Below are 13715 nucleotides of genomic sequence, written 5' to 3'. Positions count from 1 at the left end.
GATCAGAAAAATGGAAACACCTGTAGTTGGCAACACGTCAGCTGTATGGGTTGGCAGTGGTGTCGTGGCGCCCGCAGCGCCGGACCGCTGGTGGTGGTGTGTTAGGTTGGTCTCCATACTACGTCAGGCGCAGTGGAACAGCAGTGTCCAGTGGCTGCAGCAGACGGAGGTAGTGTAAAATGGGAGACCTCTCAGGTTTTCAAAGAGGGCAAATTGTTGGTGCGCGGTTATGTGGAGTGAGTGTGACGGCAGTGGCTACTGTGTTAGGTGTGTCGCGTGCGACAGTGTCGAAGGTGATGACGGCCTACACAACAAACGGGAAAACCACATCGGGGAAGCGGAACAGTGGGCGGAAGAAAATCATGAGTGACAGGTCACGCCGGGTATTAAAGCGTATTGTCACGCAGAACCGTCGTGCCACTGCGGAGAAAGTGACGGAGGAACTCAATCAGCACCTCCCCCACCCTGTTTCGACAATCACAGTCCGCCGCGAATTACATGACATGAACTTACGGGGTCGTGTTGCACGGGTCAAACCGCTCATCAGGGACCATAACGCTTTCTCACGCCGCAAATGGAGCCGCGACCATGCAACTTGGACCGTTGAGGACTGGAAACGTGTGGTATGGTCGGATGAGTCATCCTTCACCCTATTCCAAAAACTCAAGAAGATTATAGTTTTCCAACTTCTACACAGGGATTTCAGATGCGATAAATGCTTTACACAGGTCCTTGCACTGTAACCAATAACCGTGAAAATAAGTGCCTCCTACCATAAAAAATATACGGTTTACCGTTTTTCTAAAATAATGGTAGGAGACCGTTTTCCTGTCAGATGTTTGTGTCGGGCATGCGCATTGGAGAGAAAAAGCACATGTTCGCAGCGAGGATTGATGGCGCGTAGGTTCGGATGTGTTGTGCTTTGTTTTGTTTTGTTTCTTTCTTTTGTTTGTTTGTTTAGTGTGTGGTTTTCTGGTGTGATATATACAATAGGCCTACCACTGTTGAAGATATCCTGGAAATTCAACATTAAGCAAGGTAATGTATGGGAAAGCACCATGTTAATATTTAAAGTTTGTTCAGTGACAAACAAAACTTTAGTTGGCTATCGTGGCAAGCAGATCGCTCCAAAGTGCAACGATTCGAAACCAAGAAGCTGCTGGATGTATAAAGTCTTATGATAATGTAGCCAACTACGAGTGGTTTGTGAAGCTAGAATTAGAATCACAATGTTGAAATACTTAAAAAAAAAAAAAAAAAAAAAAAAACTTAGGAAAAGTGCTTCGTAGTTTACCGTAACAGCATTACATAAATTGTGTTGCATCAACTGGAATTTTTCATGTTACAGAAACAAAAGTATACTGTCACTCATGTGTGCCCGAAGGAGGGGCAGGGGGTCGCTCCCCTAGCTAGTGAAAACGTATTAAATTTCTTAATAAAAATAAAAAATATCAGGGTATATAGTAACCAGCAGGGATTTATTTGTAGCCAGGGAAGCCTGGGAATTTCCCCCCTTCTAAGTCTTGGTTCCCTGTCTCTAGATTTAATTCTATCTTCCCAGCCTGGGAAGACATTTTCCACCTTTCTTAGGCTATACGATCGATTTTAAAGTACAATAATTCAACTCCATATTTTAGTAACAATTCTTTACTTTTTTAGTATTTTTATTGTTGCGAGCTATGCTGGTCTTGTTTATAGAATGGTTTCCCGAAGAAAAATCTTGCAGCTGAAACTACTGATTATCATGCTTCATCTGAGTAGCACAATAATAATAATAATAATAATAATAATAATAATAATAATAATAATAATAATAATAATAATAAAACATTTTCACTTATTAGTGAGCAGTCACTGCAGTTGTGAATTGTCAGTTTCTTCGTTTACAAGCACCTTAAAAAGAACATAAGGAAATGGATATTAGACTATATTTTAATAAAGGAAAAGCTCCTGACGATTAAAAGGCAAGTAATTCCGGTACACAAAGTAAGAAAGTAAGAGGCTTTCGTGTTAATTGTGAATGGAATTCGTGTTAAAAAGACAACCGTGATATTTAGAACTGCCTATGTTATTGCTCAAAATCGTCTGTCGTTTACCGTGCATCTTATTAAATACTAAGAAACAAATGGAATGAACCTCAAACAAGCTCTCTACTCTAATGTTACGTGTTCAAATATTACTGACTTTGTAGCTACTGAAATGAACGAAAAATTACCCAGTATCTTGCGAATTCCGATAAACCCTTCGCGCTAATGATGGACGAATCCTCCACTGTGTCTCATAAATCTGTTCTCATGGTGTATATCCGTACTGTAGTTAATCAGGTACGTAGCAATATATTTTTAGGTTTATTTAAGATATAGGTAACAATAGGCAGAGAGCTTTGTGATTCCATAGTTAAAACATGTGAAAGTATGAATCTTCCCAAAATGATATTACGGGAAAGACTTATAGCAGTTTGTATTGGTGGCGCAAATAACATACAAGGCGAAATAATGGTGCTGTTTCTTTACTCCAGCGAGAATTAGACACCAATTTATTCGTGTTTCACTGCATGAGTCATAAGCTAAAATTGGTTGTTTACAACGTTGTAAATACGATTTCAGATATGGTACATTTTCAAAGCCTTGTAGAGCGATTGCACAGTGTTTATCAATGTCCCCGGAGAACAGGAGAGAAATCGAATTAATATCACGAGCAATAAGTATTCACTTCTATGATATTACTCAAGTTTTTGATGTACGGTGGTTAGGCTCTTCATACCGTTCAGTAGAAGCATTGCGGAAGTCCTATGCTGCCCTAGTGGAACACTTTCGAGAAGCTTCTACAAATTTCCAGAGAAGCTTGCAGCAGCGTGCAATATTTTCATATGTGTACGTAAAACTCACTAAGTGGAACTTTGTTTATGAAATGTCCATGATCCGAGATGCACTGGAATCTCTACATATCCTTAGCCTGTTTCTACAAGAAAGGTCTGCACCCCTTGTACAGGTAATAAGCATAATTGAAAAACTGTAATGTTCTGGAAGCGTTGAAAGAAAAAGGGGCATGTCTATGGAAGAATTACGTCAGTTTGAAGAAACTGGTCAGTTTTGTGGAGTCTCACTAGCAAAACCCTTAGATAATTCTCTTGAGAAGTACCAGAAAATAGATTGCAAGGGTCTAGTAGATAACATACGCTCGGAACGTTCAGTGGGGCCGAGGTTTTGCTATAAACGGCAACAAAGAAGTAATACAAATTTCAAAAATAAAATAAAAGAATTAAAAATTACCTCTGATGATTCAGCCAAAATTCTGCAGGAATTTCGAGAGCATAAGGTGAAACCTAATATTGCCCCAAATCTACAAAATCTTAACATGGAAATCAGTGTTCTTTCAGTTTCTTCTGCAGAGTGTGAGAGAGGGTTTTCCAGCTTAAACTTCCAGCATACTGATACTAGGAACCATTTATCTGTAAAAACCCTCGAATTTATTCTTTTCATAAACGTTAATGGACCAGATATTACCGCGTTCGGTTTGGGTACAAAACCTCGCGGACCAAAACCACGCCTGGCCAAAACCTCGCCTCCCAAAACCTCGCGGGAAAAATCTCGCCTGGCCAAAATCTCGTTGTAATGATCTCGCGACACAGAATCTCGCCTGGTCTAAATTAAGCGAGACGTAGTGTCGCCTGGGAAGAAATGTCGTCAGGATAAAACCTCTTCACGACGATTTCTTCAATGTAGAATATTCTATATATTACTATATGTATATATTTAGTAATAACACATAATTACATTAAAATAATGACAAGAAAAGTTCTAATGCATGCTTTGGAAATCTATATATATATATATATAAATTAAATGACTATGTTTGTTACATTATACCTCTTGAGCCATCCTACCGACCTCAATCAAATTTTCAACATAGATGATGTTCGAGCATAGGATGTCTTTTATAATTTCACTTTGTCGGCACAACAAAAGGGAGGGGGAGGGGATATATATATATATATATATATATATATATATATATATATATACAGAGCCGTAGCTAGAGATTTCGGCGCCCGGGGCGAAGTAGAATTTGGCGCCCCTACTCTAAAATTTTGGTTCGCGAGGCTTTGGATAGCGAGGTTTTGACAGGCGAGATTTTGGGCGGCGAGGTTTTGGTCCGGCGAGATTTTATCCCGCGAGGTTTTGGGCGGCGATGTTTCGGCCGCGAGATTTTGACCACGCGAGGTTTTGAGCGGCGATGTTTCGGCCGCGAGATTTTGTCCGTATCCCACCTCGTTCAATGCAGAAAAGTATACCATCAGCTGGATAAGAAATGGACATCATGACATCATGCTACTACCAACAAACCAACTGAGAAAAAGACGGTATCAGATGTAAAAGAACCTCGTATTGCTACACTATTCTATATATTGCTAAAATGAGGTACGGTGTGAAAGTATTGTTAATTTCTAAAAACAATGTTAGATAACATGCCGTAAATCATGCTTCAGCTTAACACTGTCGTTGTTCAATTCTGGATTCATTTTAATGCCAGCATTTTTTGTTGGCCAAAAGTTCACTTTTAGCAAAACACTGATAGGTGCACACACCCCTGAATCTAATTTTATTAAGTATAAGGAGCAAAATGGTACGAAAACATACTTATGATAATAAGGAATGACATTTAGTAGCGTCTTTGGCGTCGGAAACCCGGGTTCCATTCCCGGCGGGAGCTCATGTGGTTCGGATTCCACGTTAATCAGTAGGTCCACGTCTCATATAGCCTCGCTGCTGAAAGAGACGCTAATCTAAAATCAACTCAACAATTTAGTAGTGTCTTTCCACTTCTACTGAATAAAATTAGGCGCAAGTATATGTGGAATTTGGTCTTTAAGGACCAAATCAGAACAGACTAAAGAATTATTTGTCATAGGAAAACCGTTTTACGCAGGAGTGTGACACTTGTTATGACAAAATGTGCAAATTGCAATGCAACTATAGGGCTTTTACTTAATGCTCTACACTTGTCCTTAGCAGTAGGACAAAAAGTAGTAGGGTAACTAACGCATGCAAACTAATCTACCTAACCAAATCTTATCTAACGTACCTATACGTATTTACCATAAAATTGTTTTTAAAAGAGTTTAAAAAATGATGAACTGGGGGGTCTCCTATCAAACTAGTACCATAATTTCAAAGTAGATAGGTTTAAAAATAACGTTATCCCAACCCCACTTTAAAGTTGTTCTAGTATACGGAACACAATCTTGTATAAATATTCCCCCCTTCTACAAAATCCACAAATAAATCACTGGTAACCAGGGAGTTGAGTCCCCTAGAAAATTTTCATCGGGCGCCCTTGCTGTCATTATTTTTTCTGGATAAATAAATTGTTAGATTTGAAAAATATTTCTGTAAATGTTTTTATCTTTAATTTTGTTCTGAGTACCTATAATCTGTTCTGGTGTGTTGTTAATACATTTGAGCGTTTAATAGTCTAAATATGCAAAGGTTCGATACTCTAGAAGTTTGGTGACTTTTTTTTTTTTTTTTTTTTTTTTTGCATTATGCCACTGTTACATAATTATGCGAACACGTATTTATTAATTTGAGATAGCTGATACTGGATACTGTAGGCAGTGTTGTGAGAAGTCATATGCTTTTACACTTGTTTAGTCGTACTTCTGGTCATTCTAAGCTATGTTGTCGAGTGCCTGCTTGGTTATCTGAAACCGTAATAATGCGACTAATCGAATGAATCGCTGATTAGAATATTTGAGGTCTATTAGTCTACTGGTACTCATAGCGAAAATACATGCAATAAAGCTAGTCTTAACACTGTAACAGAATATCGATTTATGAATATCTTAAAAGGGCATGGATGTTTGTTCCAAATACATCTTCAAAGCGTGCGAAAACTCAGCTATAAAATTCAAGATTTTTTTTTTTTTTTTTATGTAGGCCTAATATCGAATCTTCTTCTGGTGTTTTGTTCAATACATGACAAAATTAGTAATTTTGAAAAGAAAAAGCAATGTATGTTCAAGATGATATCAGAAAAGGGGTTCGATATTACAAACTAAGAATTAATTTCAACTTTTATTCTTATGGATATTATGCACGTCGTAGGTGCAACGCTTCTTTTGTTCACTTTTGTTTTCTTTAGTTAAGTAATCTTCAACAGCAGTGGACCAGTGTGCACTCTAGTTGCATGCATCCATAAAAATTATTGCTAGCCAGTGTGTGTACTGATACAGTTTCCAGCAATTCGATGAAAATTGGGTCAATATATATTGACCAGCAAGAATTCTTACTGGATCTAGCAAGAGGGCACAGGTGTGTTATTACCGTAAATCTTGTACGGTAATAACACACCTGTGTTTTTTTTTTTTTTTTTAAAAAACGACCCCTAAATATTACGGTAAATTACCGTAAAATATACGGTACCAAATTTGTTTCTAAACACGGTCAATATTATTTTGCTTCTAAATATACGGTCTGCCGTTTTTATGAAAAAACGGTGGTCCCTAAAATTTAGGGTAATCGGATGGCAGCGAGAGTTAACGGTAATCGGTCAGTAAATTTAAGGCGACATTTTTTACAGTGTAGAGGCTGTATTATGTAATGTTTGATGCTGTAGGAGATACACTGATGTTTGTAAAGTAAGAGCAAAATGGGCATCGTACCCCATCGTCCAGGTGAAACTCCCTCATACGAGGGGTAATATGCTCACCCACCCAACACCAAACTATATAAGGCGGAAATTCGTAGCATTTGAAAATTACTTTTCCACATGTGTCCTCACACTACAAGAAGTTATATTACGATACAAGTTACAAAAATTTATCTTACAAAGCATAAAGTTGCAGATATACTTCCTTAGCTTTGAAAGTACAGAATAGAAAAACAAATATTAATTGAAAATTCGACATGGAAATGCTTGTTTAGCTTCATCTTAATTGTGAAATATAAATGTCTTGATATAAGTAAAATATAAGGTTTGCACAACACAGTATTAATACCATGAAACAGTGTTACGGGAATATTACGCTAACTCCAAATAAAAAAAAATGATAATTTAAAATGTGACACTCATTGAAGGAAATGAACTGAATTTACATGTTTTTAGTTTACTGAGACAGTGAGCATTTGGAAACAGTGTGCATACTCCATACCCCATGGAACCATATTTGACAACGAATACACTTGATCCACTCACATGTGGACATTGGTCCAGTACGTTTATAATAATGTCCACCATAGATTTCGCAATAGTTACCTTCATCTGTATCAGATAAGTCTGTACGGTTGCACTGATTTTCGCCTGAAGCACTTAAACTTTTCCAGATAATATAATAGCATGAATAGGTTGTTCTGACTATCTGGATTTATTTGAATCACCTACATTCTTCTTGTTAAGAAGAAGGGAAGTAGCTGTACTAGATGTTGCTGACCTCTGCCGAGAGTGAAACTCATGTCCAGTCAGGATCATAGCTCGTAACCTTCGCTTGGAAGTAGATGCTGGTACGGGTACAACAGGTACCGGTCTGATGTCTTCAAACATCACCGTATCGTTTCTATTGCCATGTTGAGCTCCGTTTGCTTGTGGGGATTCTAGGTCTACTACGGCATCACGCTCCACACTGGAAGTGGATGGCACATTTTTTGTTGTGGAGAAGGTAGACGTGAATTTGGCAAGTCAGTGAAACTGGAAGAAATATTAGACGTCAAGGGAGAGGGTATGACTGATCTTGACAAGTTAGAACTAGGGCTACTGGAATTAGAGTGAAACTCTTCACGACCTACGTTTTCGTTTCCTGAAAGAAAAGCGTGCTCTGGAATGATATCAGGATTGAAAGGGAATATTCCACAGGCACGAAATCCAGCCAAACGTTTCAAACTGTCGCTGCTTCGTTCAGAATAAACTGCAACTACTTTTTGATATTAACGCAAATAATAAACTACAATATTTTTACTGAACTTTCAGTGTAATTACGCAACTTTAAAGTGTACTACCATATTTGCTATCATGAGAATATGAGTGGTAAAACGCCCATGGACAATTCACCCCGACATCAAGTGGGCAGATCACCCCAATGTCAAACACGATAGTTTCAGTTCATTAAACTCTCAACACTGCTGGCATTGCGGCAAACCGCCATTGCATCAGAATAGCAGAGCCCTACTTTGTGCAACGCACATGTGTTGGATTTTCCAATGCACCAATGTAATCACTCTTTCTCCATAAATTTGAAACGTTCAAAAAAACATTCCAAGTAAAAATTATGTACTTTCCACATTTAAATCAGCCTGTACGCTTTCAATTTCTTCACACAATGTCGTTTGGTGTCACCTTCGTCTTACATAGAATTGCGCCTTCAAACAATCGTATCACTGTTGCCACTTCATATCCCCTTCCTTGCTGTTTGGGGGTGGGCATTTCCCCCACTGGGCTTTTAATCTCCACTTACTCTATTATAAAACAATTGTTCTAAAGTTTTAGTGTGGAACATTGTGGATGCCTAAGTAAAAACATACCGTAATAGGGGTTACTTTGCACCAGATGTAAGGAATTTTAAAGAAAATCGCATGTAACTTACAAACGTAATGATTTAGAACACTGTATATAATGGCTAGACATATAAGGAAAACATTCACGCAAATGCGTCAGTAAACATTTATTATGGCCATGGTTATTGAAATATAAACTTTGGTGCAAATTTACCCCATAGGTGAGGGTACTCTGCACCGCATGTATGTTCAACGTAAAAACATAATGTTTGTGTGCAAAATTTTCCTTCCAGTGTTTGTACATTTCACTTCCTATACAAAACTGCACGCAGTTTACAAATATTGATATTAGACTGATGGTATCGGTAACGATACTTAGTATGAATTCCCGATATTTGTAAAGAAAATTAGGTCTTTGTATTTTCTGCTAACGGCACAGGAACTACATTCTGATAGTTTATCATATGTACCACAAAAATGCCAACTCAGGAACAAAAAAAAAAAAAAAAAAAATCCCGTGAACTGATTTGCCTTGGTTGATCTTTATGTCTAAGAATATCATCTCTTGTAATCAGTGGAAGATTTACTAGGTATGGGGCTTTCAGGCTAAAACCTACTCAAATTGCAGGATTTAAAAAAAAAAAAAATCTAATGTTAGTCATTCGTATGCATATAAGCTTCAAGTTCCCCTCCTCCCCTCCCCAAAAAAAAGAAGAAGCCTTTTTGAGTGAAGCCCTCTCAAACTATTTTAATGGATCCGCCACTGTTTGTAATTTATTTTCCAAGAAGAAATCTATTCCGGCATTTACTTAAATAAGAAATTTACCTAAAATTAAAAAGCAAGAGGTATCGGTAGTAATAATTTTCTATCTAAGGGATTACTTTTGACTGGGAAGTACTTGTGCACCCAGGTTGATCTAAACTTTTTGTCTTATCTTGGCGTCAGGAATCATCTCCCAAACGTTGTCGGTGTTGTTTTGAAACACCCTGTGTATATATATCGGGGATCACTCACTAGAGAAGTACTAGAAGTGGTACGCTGGGATATGCATGTGTTATATATCGTTAGAAAGATCACACAGAGTGTACCTCACATGTGAAATATCTCGCTTGAATGGGGCCCGTAGGTGGCGTGGCGACCATTTGAAGATCAGAACTAGACACGCTCTAAAACACCAGAAAACTTGGACAAAATAAGGAGCTATGACGAAATTGTTTTGATACGTGGTATATATAGGTTTGAATGGTAGCTGAATACGAATTTGACATCAAATGTTTACAAGTCAAAATGGCGCGTCCAACATGGCGGACAGAAATTACAAAGAAACATGCTATGGATCTGAAATTAGTTATATAGAGATATTCGACGTCGCTATGTATGAGTCGGATACTAAAAGTGTAATATTCAAAATGGCGTATCCAATGTCAGATTCATATTTAGTTATTTCAGACCTATATATACCACGTCTCAAAACAATTAAATCATAGCTTCCTAGTTTGTCCATGTTTTCTGGTGTTTTGGAAAAATTTTCTGATTTTCAAATGGTCGCCACGTCCGCTATAGGCCCCATTCAAGCGAGATATTTTACACGTGAGGTATACTCGGTGTGACATTTCCAACGATATGTAACACATGCAGATCCCCGCGTACCACTTCATGTACTTCCCTAGTCAGTCATGAGTAAAGATACGAAAAAAATGGAAAGGAAGGAAAGTTGTTGGAAATAGATGCTTTTCAATATAAACTTGTGGATTTTTCAATTGCCCCAGACCTTTGGAGTCTATACTGCTAAGGCGCCTTATGTTAAATAAAATGTAATGTGCCACTTCAGCAGACTGTTCTCTTGAATACTCACCATAAGAATACAGTATTGGTGGTAACCGAATTTGAGGTGATTTAGGTTCCCTTGCACAGCAATGTGCTCTTTCCCCCTGTCATTTTTCGTTCCTTTGCGTTCTGTTCGAACTGTCTGTTGAACTATGTATTGAAAAATAGCTAGATATTAAAAAAATCTGTAACATTGATTCTTATTTATTAGAAAAACATGCACATGTCCTAAGTTAGATAAAGAAACAAAAGAAGATGTTAAATCTCATCGTAGGTGCCTGTGTTGTTAACCAACTTCCTCAAACGGCCGAGACACAATTGATACTTTACTGAAGGAAGTCAATTGGGATGATGCCAATAACCTCCTAAATCCGTGCCTCCATTTCCTCCACTGTACAAGGTTTAAATGTGTACACCTTCTTCTTAGTGCAGCACCATAAGAAAAATAATCGCACGAAGTGATATCTGGACTTCTTGCTGGCCATTTGTAAGATTTAGATCTGAGCTCGCTTGTGAACAAATAAGTGGTCTGTTCGTTTACATTGCGCGTGTTGTTTCTAGAAGTCAACGATCAGTGATGTTATTCTAACTTTTTACAACCGGTTATATATATATATATATATATATATATATATATATATATATATATATATATATATATATATATATAACATTTATTTTTACTGGATACCATAAGTGACAAGAAGCAGGCCTACACAGCATCCTAATACAAAGTGGTGTGCGACGAGATTAGGTACTACTGCCAATATCTTTCTTGGAAACAAATTACCCAAGATAGATGGTTGTCAAAAAGTATTGGAAAGACCTTAATCCAGCAATGGATCAAGTGTTGATAATGATATGTATGCGTTTCAAATATGAATAACCATCACCGCTACACACATGTGAACCCAGTTCTCATTCTTCATATCTGAGCATTTGAGAATAAACGCTTATACCTTGTTCTGAAGATCACTGTAAGAATTTCTAAAAACAAAGATAGTTAAACTAAAATTACTGCTCCTGGATACAACTGGGTAAAATTTACTATTATGCCTGGGTACAACAAACGGTTCTGCGAACTCCAAATATATTAACAACCGGTTGTAGCGAACTTGTTCGAACCGGCTGAATAGCACCACTGTCAACGATTGAACTAAGTAAAGCAGGTAAAGTACGGGACAAGAATAAACGACCAAAATCGTTGTTAGTTTTAATGGCGCTTTTGGTAATTTATTTTTGTTCCGTACTTTATTTTTGTCCCGTTTTAATTTGAAATTTTAATAAATATTTTATACTGTCGGGCTGATTTCAACATTAAACCAGTATTATTATAATACTCTGTGCAAATATAATAATACTGGTTTAATGTTGAAATCAGTCCTACAATATACATATATATAAGGTGGATCGTTTACCTTGATACGCTACTGTAACTTTTAAACTAAGAAGGAAACATCTTATATTGATAGTAGCATTGCCCAATCAAACAATGCTCAATCGATAGAGGAGTGAAGAAAAGTGAGAAATCCAAGGTTTTAAGGGCCGACACAGATAAACATAGGAGATACAAAGGAAAGAAGAATCATGTGAAGATAGCAATGCAAGAGATACACTGACACAGAAAGAACTTCAAAATGATTAAAGTAATCAAAATGACATTTACACAACAGTATACAATAGTAAGATAACATTGTACACACAGATATGCTCAATAACATCATAAATGTAATGAAAAAATGAAATGAAAATCTTTAAGTTCTACGTCCCACGGTTATGCCGGTTAGGCTAAAGGAGACGGTGATGATGAGAGATGAGTGAAATGGTGGAATGAAGAAAGTGGGAGGAAACGGGAGAACCCCGAGAAAACCCACGAGCACGGTGTTTGTCCACCACAAAGTTCACTTGGCGGGGGCTGGGATCGAACCCGAGACCCCAAGCACCAGAGGTGAACGCTTTACCACTGAGCCACCGCGCCCCCCATATGTAATGCAGTATTGCCAACTGAGCACAAAATGAAGTTTTGTTAAATGGCACGGAACACAAATTATAACATCTAGAAAATCAGTAGAACCATACCTTCAAGTCTTGATGTACTGAGTTACCAACGTTTGAAGATAGGCCTATACGAAGTCGTATATGAATCTTGGATGTAGAAGAGTACATACAGTACACGATTCAAACTAGTTGAAACCAAAATATGAGACCACAAACAATAATATAATCACTGAAGTACAAAAATAATGGATAAAGCACAGTGTTTTGGTCTTCCGTGCCATTTAACAAAACTTCAATTTGTGCTCAGTTGGGAACACTGCATTATATATGATGTTATTGAGCATGTCTGTGGGTACAATGTTTGCTTACCATACTGTTGTGTAAATGTTATTTTGATTACTTCAATCATTTTGAAGTTCTTTCTGTGTCAGTGTGTCTTTTGCATTGCTATCTTCATATGACACTAGATCCTTCTTTCCTCTGTATCTCCTGTGTTTCTGGGTGTCGGGCCATAAATGTTTGGATTTCTCACTTTTCTTCAATCCTCTATCGATTGCACATTGTTTGATTGGGCAATGCTACTATCAAAATAAGATGTTCCCTTGTAAGGAACAAAATATACTGAAATTTTGCACCATGCAAATATCAGCAGGGAGACAGTTTAGAATACTCTGTATTACCACAAGGTTAACAGTATTGCTAATTCAATAAAAAGTTGTATTTTTAAAAAAAATTGCACTACGTCAGGTTATTACATCAACATCGAAGACTTCTGAAACTGAACTTTGATCCTTGACTTCCCTAGACGCCAACAACTGTCGTTTGTTAAAAGAATCATACTTAAAACACCCTGTTTCTTACCAGATGACAATGATTTTGATTAAATTTGACGAGAAATTCGCTGTCATGAGGAAGTTTCTGCAACTTGACACTCTCTCCGTCTTCTGATAAACATTTTGTGAGTGGTACAAAAATGGATGAACAGCTTCGTTCTCCCCAAATCTTCATGAATGATAAGTTTGATGGTCTACTTACCAATGCTGAGAGTACCGTTGATTTCCAGGTGATTCGGATTATTGTCGTCAGCAAGCATATTTCTCAGGAAGTCAACAGTTCTTTAATATCTTCGTGTGTTCCCGGGTTCGATCTCCGGCCAAGTAAGTTTGTGGTAGACATCATCGAGTCAGTGGGTTTTCTTGAGATATTCCCGTTTCCTCCCACATTCTCATTCCACAAATTCTATCATTATCATTCACTTACCTTAATCATTCGTGTTCTTCAGCCTAAAGGGATAACGTTGGACGTCAAACTGATAGATTTCATTTCACTTTTTAAAAATATCTTCGTATGTTTGAAGTCCTGTTCTCTCGTTGTCCTCAAAAATCCTTACCCCACACGAA

The sequence above is a fragment of the Thermobia domestica genome, chromosome 10 (assembly GCF_964235325.1).
Source record: "Thermobia domestica chromosome 10, izTheDome1.hap1.1, whole genome shotgun sequence".
Classification (NCBI taxonomy): domain Eukaryota; kingdom Metazoa; phylum Arthropoda; class Insecta; order Zygentoma; family Lepismatidae; genus Thermobia; species Thermobia domestica.
The sequence above is the reverse complement of the archived record's forward strand: the minus strand, read 5'-3'. Positions refer to the sequence as shown.